This window comes from Lissotriton vulgaris, chromosome 11, assembly GCF_964263255.1.
Source record: "Lissotriton vulgaris chromosome 11, aLisVul1.2, whole genome shotgun sequence".
NCBI lineage: Eukaryota > Metazoa > Chordata > Amphibia > Caudata > Salamandridae > Lissotriton > Lissotriton vulgaris.
The window spans coordinates 196,544,452-196,554,045 of record NC_141699.1 but is presented as its reverse complement, the minus strand read 5'-3'; the positions used below and the strand labels follow the sequence as shown (position 1 = coordinate 196,554,045).

Here is a 9,594-nt window from a genome sequence, read left to right as displayed (position 1 = left end):
CTCCCATTAATTGGCATAGAGAAGTCAGCCTTAAGAACATCCTCATTGAAAATTCTCTGTATGTCTGGTAAACGTTGCCCATTTCAGGCAGGAATGGGTCCCTGAAGACCCTAACCTGGGAAGCCTGCACAATCCTAAAATATACATTTTTACCTCCATTTGTGTTAGTGGCCGATAACAAACTTCTCAGAATGGTTTTGTCCTCCAATTTCTATTTCCTGTACAACCAATTCCAGAGTGATGGCCCTCTGTGTAGGGCGATTAACGTGTTCACTGTTCGTCGCCCAACCTTTAACTTACTCTAGTAACCACTACATAAAGGAGTTTGGATTTTCCATGTCCTGATTTGATTTCTAAACGTTGAACAGCAAAGGCCTCATTAATGTTCTGTCCGGGGTCTGTATGAGTCTCTCATTGTCTCAGTATGCAGGGTCATTGAGATGTGTCTCTTATGGAATAGAGGAGATGGTCTAACTTTAATACACAAATGATATCTTGTTGATGAAATATGAATTGGCAAACTGAGTTGTTAATTAAACTGATTGATCACAACAACTTCCTGCAAAAATTCAAAGAAGGAGAATATGAACATGAATTCTGTTGGACATGGCCATCTCTGCAGGGTCACCCCCAAACCTTTCTGCCTACATTGTCTTATTTTTGCTGAGTTTTTTTATGTTGCCCTTAGAACACTGTGCACTTTACCTCTGCTAACCACTGTAAAGTGTTTGTGTTCATTTAAAAAAATGGTAAAATTGCCTTATTCCCAATTTGTATATTTAATATACTTATAAGACCCTTGTAAATTGGTATACCATAGACTCCGGGCTGGTCAATGAAAAGCTGCTAGTGGGCCTGTAGCACGTATTGTGCAACTCACTTAAGTAGATCTCTACAACATGTCCCTGTCTGCCATTGCAGCTTGACTGCAGTTTTAAACTGCCAGTTCAATATTGCAATATACACCCAGTGCCAAGCCTTAAGCTCACCTTTTATTGCATGTAAGGTACCCCTAAGGTGGGTCCTAGGTGGGCCATAGTAGAGGGTCCATTGTAATTAAAATGTTCGACATGTAATTTTAAGCTTTGCATAAGCTGGTAGTGGGCAACCGGTTAATTATTTTTTCACTACTATGAAGACTACCTCTCACAGAGGATAACATTAGGTTGCCTTATTACATTTAATAAGTGCTAACATTTGATTGGGAACAGTTGAACATTGTTTGTTTGATGCCTGAGAAATTGAAATGCTCTTTCATGGTAAAGTCAGATTTTAAGTTCCAATTTTGAAATGTCACTTACAGAAAGTTGACACTTTCCTGCCCTAAAATATTTAGTGCCTGCCTCCTGGGTCACATGACTGGGTGTGGTTAGCAGTTGGAATTAGTTTATTCCTCCCTGATAGCCACACAATAAGGTATTAGATGTTCCTGGATGGGCCATCAACTGGCAAGTTGGTGGTGCGGAGATGGACACAGCTCCACATGCAACTAAATATGCTATACTCTGCCTTCACACAAATGACTTGTCATCCTTGTGGTGTGAACATCGGACAGGGGAAGCAGGAAACTTTAAGGACTTCAAAGGGAATTCTCTAGAAATGTCTACGATTTCAAATAAGGCACAATATATAAAAAAGGGGACGCTCGGACCCACTCTTCAGTCCACATTCTGGACCTGCGGAAGGACTCTTGGAGGACTGCCTGCTGCTGTGGCCTGCTGTGTACTCCACAAGATTGAGATTGCTTGCTGCACTGGAAACACTGTTTTTCTGCCTGTAGCCTACCTTAAAGCCTCAGAGGCTTGCTTAACTGTTTGAGCCCTGTTGCACACCTTGAACCCTGGACTACCAGAGTGACTCCAGAGCCTAGTTGGCTTGCCTACCGAGCAGAGCCTCAGGGACAGAAAAAGCTCCAACCATGTTGAACGCTCCCCTGGACCCAGCCTGAGTGAGTCCTAAACCCCAAGTGGTTGGTGCCCCTTCAGTCCTGGACCCTTGGTTGTGGTGTTAAAATGCCCAGAAAGCCAAAAGGCAAAACTTAGCACTTAGTTGGCTAAAAACTGCTATGAGAACTGAAAGGAGAGTGTTAAAAACTTGCACATCTATCCTACCAATCTGCATTGCCGGGCAGTCTAACTTTGTAGTAGCTTCCGCTATGTTCTTCTTGCAGCAGCAAATTCTGTTCAGTAGTCCTTTGCCAAAGGGGTATCCAGCCTTGTGGAACTCTGGTTGACTACAGCCTCCAGCTCCATCCTGATGGAGAGTTTCGGCTTCCAAAAATGTAGAATTCTTCCCCCTTACTTCATTCAGAGGCTTCCCGATGACAGTGCCTCCTCCTCTGACATTGCCTGCATCCTTATCCCACTGAACTTTTTCTTTTCAGAACACGTTCTTCTAAAAGTCTTTGAATTTCGAAGGTAAGCTCAGAATTTTCAGAACAAGTACTTCTAAATTTCTTTGAATTCTGAAGGTAAGCGCCGACCAGACCCAGTCCACTTCTTGTGTCGGACTAGCGCTCCATCGCAGTACCATATTTTTCAACTTTGACCCGGTCTCGCGCATGCAGATGTCAACGGTTGGCGCTCTTATCTTTTAGGGCCTATTGTTTACCCTGAACTTTAAAAATTCATAACTCCAGTTGTACTGATTGGATTTTTGTAATTTTGGTATCGAATAATTTATTGCATTTACACAATTTTTCTAAATTGGTTTGGTATTTTTCTTTCCTTTTTGATTTATTGTTATTCATCTGCTGCATAAATTCTTTACATATTGCCTCTAAGTTAAGCCTGACTGCTTTTGTGCCATGCTCACCAAGGGTTAAGCAGATTAATTTAGTGACTTTTGTGGTTCACCTAGACAGGGATTGTGGTTGTTGCTTGAGAAGCGTTCACACCTCACTCAACCAACAATTTAGTTTGTCACAATATCCTACTGAATGCACAGGAAAGCGTGAGAACAAATATTAGTCATACATTACTGAATAAGGAGTCACAAGAAAGTGAAAGTCCATTATTCATTGGCAAATATAATTTTAGCAAAGTAAATGTGTAAATATTTTGGAGGCGGATTGACTGAAACCCAGAACTACACCATTTTGTCCAGTAAGTTGTATTTTGTCACTTGAACGAAGTATACATATAAAAGATAAAGTTACGAAAGTTAAGAATAATTACAAAGGGTAATGCAAACGTAATCAACTTCTTTGAAAAACAAATTGAAAGAAAATTTATGGCAAATTAGAGTTTAGACTGGAATGAGGGTTTAGTTTGGTTTATTTTTTATAATATAGTATATGAATGCAGTAATGGTACTTTATTCTTGTTTTTATTGTGCTTTGTGAACACCATTATGGTGTTTGCAGTATTTATGGACCTCATCAGGGAGGAAGTACTCAATCTTCAAGGAATCTTGAATGTGATCCACTTGATAGTTAACAACTGTTGATTAGTGACTTTCGCCTTTAAGTGTAGCATGCACAGATGACACATGATGGGTAAATGTAATGTCAGAGTTGGTATTTTTTTATAATTTGGTTTACAGATATTGGGGGTGTGGCTTCTTGACCATTCAGATAGTGGCATCTCCATGAAGCTCGGATGCCTTGCAAAGCAATCGAACTTCTAAATGCCGGTTTGATGAGGCGCATTCTGTTCCAGCCATGCCTCTGGACTTTTCCACCATTCCACCACCAGAGGCCCTGTGATTTCCTCTCTCCTGCACATCCTAGATGTCCGGGTACTTAAGCAGTGATTTTCTAAATTTGACCCATCTGCTTCCTAATTATGGTGCAAAAGACACACAGGCGATGGACAGAATGCAGAGCAAATCAAACATTCTCAACCAGTCAATAGATCTGGGTTAAATCCATTGTTCTTGTGCTCACCAGGCCACCCCAGTTTAGACCCAGCCATATGCAAGTCAGTCTTGACCCTGTGCCTCATGGGAAAAGTTCAGACCGAACTGCCAAGTCAGGACCTCCCTGACCATAAACAAGCATCCTGGGACCGGCATCATGGCATCACCTTTATGGTGGCCATACTCTACATGTAATGGTTTGTTTTAACACGTTTTATTATTGTTCTCCTGTTAATAAGTTCTGGACCTAAATTTGGTCTAAATGTTTAAAAATCTTCAAATGTGACATAGCGCTAACTTTTCAAAATGTTTTCTAAAATTCTCTTGCACCTTACCTTGACCATTTATCTCCTAAACCACTATGGTTTGATCTTTTTATTGCATTTGCTTTTAAAGTTACACTTTCTTGTTGGAAATATTTCTCTAAATGATTGATACACAAGCAGATAGGAATTTGCTATAGTAGGAACAGCGTTGGATTTATCATCTGGGCACATTCCACAAAGGACTTACCCCCACATGCATCAAAATAGCCAATAGCGAATCCTTAATTGCGTTTTTTAGGGAATCGCAATTAAAAAATTGCTATTGGCCATACATGTAGGAATCGCAAATAAATTAGTGATTCGTACAAATTCCTTAATTGTCAGTCGCAAGTAAGAAATTTCTTCCCATTCATTCCTATGGGCCTTGAGGCCCACAGGAATGAATGGGAATTGCATGCGCAATTTGCAAGTACCCAACAGGTACTCGCAAATTGTGCATGCAATTTCAAGAGTTCTAGAGTGCCAAGATGACACCCTGTAGCACCCCTGAACTTCCTCAGTGAACCCATGTTGTGCACACACATGCCCCAAGGGCATGTGTGTGTGTAACCTTGAACTTTGAAAAATTCACTTTAGTGCATTTTTCAAAGTTTTCGCTAATTACCATCAAGTTTAATTTGACGGTAATTAGTGTCCTCTAATAGCGAAAACGCTATTTTAAATGTCATCTTGCATTGCATTTGAGGCATCACAATTTGCGATTCCTTAAATGAGATCGCAATTTAAGTAATCACAAATTTGCGATTACTTAAATTGCGATTTTTGCATTTGGGATGATGCATCCCAAATGCAAAAATACCAGTCAACCGTTTGCAACCGGTTTTTAGTTTGATGCATGCAGCCCTTAATGATAATAATACATGGACGCAAGTCACCCGATGAGGATAGAATGAGGCATGTATTTTTCCAGCAGTAGCATAACCCTGCCAATTCACGGATGGCAACTCTATCCCCAAACTGCACCACGATAAAGGGATAAGATACTTTCCCAGAATTAGAGAAATTGCAACACTATATACTCCTTCACATTTGGTAAGAGAACAGAAGCCCTTTTACTTAGCCTGGATTGAGAACAATGCCATGAGTTCAATACTTCCTATCCACTTACAATCGCTTAATAAAGGGATGAGATACTTTCCCAGAGTTAGGCAAATGGCAACACTATATGTTCCTTCACATTTGACAATAGAATAGACGCCCCTTGACTTGGGCAACTCGAATTATGAACAGTGCCATGAGTGCAGTATTCCTTATCCACTGAAAATTGCACTACATCACAGTCTTAAGGATCACTTCAATACATTTGTTTTTCAGCAATACCAACTCTTCCTTTTTTGTGCCTTTAAAACATTTTTAAATCAGCCTATTAGCGGAATACGCATAAATCTTTTCAACAGATCTGCACACATTGCCTCATTGACAAAAATTAATAGGTAGTAACACTCCTAGTTCACTCCAAAGTCTAGTTTCAGTATCCACTCTCACTGACGCTTACTCTAGTTACGATTAACAACCAAAAATCATTTCCCTCTGATTCTGGAGGATAAAAAGAGCAACTTCTCTCCCACTTGCCAACATTGAGGGCAGAAGGGACCAAACGTGCATGGAGAACCAGCGCTGAAAGTAAGACTTGTCTTTCAAGCCATTTTCTTATCTAAAGGCACTGTGCGTTCCCACAGTATGTGGTTGCACAAGGATTTTCACTTCCAATTTATTTTCTTGTTAACAAAACTCTTAATAATTTTTCCTGAAGAGCCCAACCATTCAGCCTACCAGTGCAGAATATGGGGCCCTGCCCTTTGATTTAAAAAGGTATTTAATGTTTCTTCATGTTCCAAGATGTTGGATAGATGTTTTGTTGACACCATGTTGTTATTGACCATACTCGCTTGTAAATCCATTAGGAAGTGCTATTTCAGATCCGCCTTCCTTTTTATATCATATACTGTTTTCTCTCTTTGATACAAGATAAACCCCGGACCTCAGCATATAATACACACTCACCTTTATAATTACAACATGCCCATTATGTCACACCAAATCGGGAGTGCACTTTTAAAGCTACTTGCGCATTGGTCCCATGCACGACAACGCAAGTACCTTTGTCAATTTTTACTGATGTTGAGCGAACGTTTATGATCTCACCAGTGTCCAGCATTAGAAAACAGCAGGAACTAATTAATTGATCATATGTACATCTTGACAACAACACACATGTCTTAATCACACTCTCAGTGTCCACAAGAAAACAAGTTACTTACCTGTAACTTTAGTTCTCCAGTATTGGAATCTTTCATAGATTCACATGCCTGAATCATTCCCCGTTGTCGAGACGGGAGTCTCCGGTATATAAAAAAGCAGTGCTTAGTAGTATAGCAAACTGAAAAGAGGCCTAGGCCCATTTCCCTTTTGCAACCCATAGCCTTTGTTATGTAAAAAAGGCCCAAACTTTTCCCTGAACCAATCCGAGCTCCTCACCCTCTAGAACACTCCTGAGAGAACCTTTTACCCCTCAGATTTTTCGCGCACTTTGTGTATATAACACACTTCTTGTGCTAAATCCGAGGTGAGCCTCTCAGGGGAGGAGGGTGGCTGCATGTGAATCTATGAAAGATTCCAATACTGGAGAACTAAGGTTACAGGTAAGTAACTTGTTTTCTTACTCCAGAATTGGAACTTTCATAGATTCACATGCCTGAATCAGAATAGCTAGCAGTGAAAAAACAAAGCACATTTCTTTGATACATTTCACAGTCATGCCATACGATTTGAAAATAAATCATAATCTCATACATATATATATATATATATACGCATATATAAAATGTGACTTTGTAAACAAGAGAAATTACGGATGGAGGGATGTAAAAAAGGCTCACTGTTACTGGATGATATTTCGCAGTACCGCCTCTCCCACCGCCGCATCCGATTCTGCGGCTGCCTCCAAGCAGTAGTGCCTGGTGAAGGTGTGCGTAGATGCCCAGGTCGCTGCTCTGCAGATATCCTGGGCAGTGGATGTGGCCACCGCCCTCGTGGAATGGGCACAAACTCGTGCATTCAGAGGCTTTCCAGCAGCTTGATGACAGAAGATAATCGCACTGGAAATCCATCTGGCAATACCCCTTTTTGACAGCGGGAAACCTTTCCTGGGTGCGCTGAGAGCAACGAATAACTGAGAAGACTTGCAAAAAGCCTTTGTTTCTTTCAAGTAAAACTTGATACATCTTTGAACGTCCAGTGAATGCAAAACTCTTTCCGCTGCTTTTGACTGATGAGGAAAGAAACGTTTCAACACCAACGGTTCATTCAGATGAAAGTCCGTTGGCACCTTCGGAATGAACTTCGGGTTCGTTCTGAGAATCATCCTATCCTCTTGAAACTGTAGGAAAGGCTCCTGAATCGTGAGCGATTGTAGTTCACCTACTCTTCTCGCTGAAGTCAATGCAAAATTTAAGAGCCACTTTCCAGGACAAGAACTTCAGTTCCGCCCTGTGTATCGGTTCAAACGGTGGTTTCATCAATTGAGAAAGTACTATATTCAGATTCCATAGTGTTGGTGGAGGCTTTACTGGAGGAAAGACCCTGAATATCCCCTTCATAAATTGTTTGATGATCCTTGATGACCATAAGGACAGGCCTGACGATGATCTCCTGTAGCGAGATAACGCAGCCAAATGCACCTTGATGGAAGCAAGTGCTAATCCTGACTTTGCTAATAGCAGAATATAAGGTATAATTTGATGAGGTGCAGCAGTAAGATGGGGAATGTTATGCCTCTTACACCACAGACAAAACCTCTTCCATTTCATCCTGTAGGTTTTGTTGGTACTCTCCGCTCTGGCTTTGGACAGGATCTCCCTACATTCATGTGAGATGTTCAGATGACTAAGCTCACAGTGTTCAGGAGAAAGGCTGCTAATCGCAAGGATTTCGGGTCCGGATGGAGCACCTGACCCTTGGACATTGTCAGAAGCGATGGAATTGGATGCAACCGAATTGGACGGTCCTCCGACAGCAGCAGCAGTTCCGTGAACCAGTGTTGTCTGGGCCACCACGGGGCTATCAGGATCAGCCTGCACGGTTCTTTCTTGATCTTCACCAGTACGCGGGAAACAAGAGGAATTGGAGGAAAAACGTAGGCAAAGACGCCGGACAATGCCATGGAAAACGCATTCCCCCAAGATCCCTTCTGGGGAAGCCAGCTTGAGAAGAACTGGCATTTCCTGTTTTCCTTCGTGGCGAAGAGGTCCACTATCGGTGTTCCCCGCTGTCCAGGATCCCCTGGTCCAGGTCCCATTCGTGGCAGGACGATTTGAGTCTGCTGAAAGTATCCGCCTTGACGTTTTGATCCCCCGGGAGGTGTTCTGCTGCCAATGATATTCCTTGCTGAAGAGCCCATTCCCATATCTCCTGGGCTTCCTGAGACAGGGAGAGAGATCTTGTTCCCCCTTCCTTGTTCACATAATGCATCGCCGTAGTGTTGTCTGTTCTTACCAACACTGGCGAACCTCTTATGCTTGGTAGAAAAGCTAGTAATGCCAAGCGTATCGCTCTGAGCTCCAGCAGATTTATGTGCAATTCCTGCTCGTGCACCTTCCAACGACCGCTGACTTGAAGGTCCTGAAGGAAAGCTCCCCATCCTTCTAGAGACGCATCCGTCGTCACCACTAGAAGAGCTGCTCTTGCCAGAAACGTTAGACCTTGAGACACATTTCCTTTTTGTGTCCACCACTCTGCGGCCTGTACCATCACTGGTGTCACCCATATTGTATTGTCGAAGGATCCCTCCGCTTGACACCATTGGAGATCGATCTGCTCCTGCCATGGGCGCATCCTTAACCTGCGGCAAGGCACCAGGGGAATACAAGATGACATCATGCCCAGCAAGGATTTGTACCTGCGGACTGAAAGAGACTTTCTTTTTACAAAGTCTTGGAAGAGGGACACAAATCTCAGTTGCCTTTCTTCGGAGGGGAACGCCTTGTTGCATTCCGTGTCCAATATTGCTCCCATAAATGTGATCACTTTTGCTGGGTGGAGGTGTGACTTTCCCTCGGGGAGAGTCAATCCTAGTTTGGCGAACAAGTCTATGCAGGCCTGTGTTGACGCTCTGGCCTGTACCTTTGATGATGCTTTGACTAACCAGTCGTCGAGGTAAGGAAATATTTGATGTCTTTGCTTCCTCAACACTGGAGCCAGGCATTTTGTGAATACTCTCGGCGCTGACTTCAAGCCGAATGGCAGTACCCTGAATTGGTAATGTCTTCCGGCTACTAAGAACCGAAGGTACTGTCTGTGTGCAGGATGTATCGGCACGTGGAAATACGCGTCTTGTAGATCCAATGTAGTCATATGATCTCCTGGGTTTAATAACGGAAGGATGTCCTGCAGAGACACCATCCTGAAAGAT

The 9,594-nt window shown here is 42.4% G+C and overlaps 1 pseudogene; it reads right to left on the bottom strand.

The window, feature by feature from the left end:
* Positions 1-529: 529 nt before the first annotated feature.
* On the bottom strand, positions 530-9,387 carry LOC147679515 (uncharacterized; annotated as a pseudogene).
* Between the last annotated feature and the right edge of the window lie 207 nt (positions 9,388-9,594).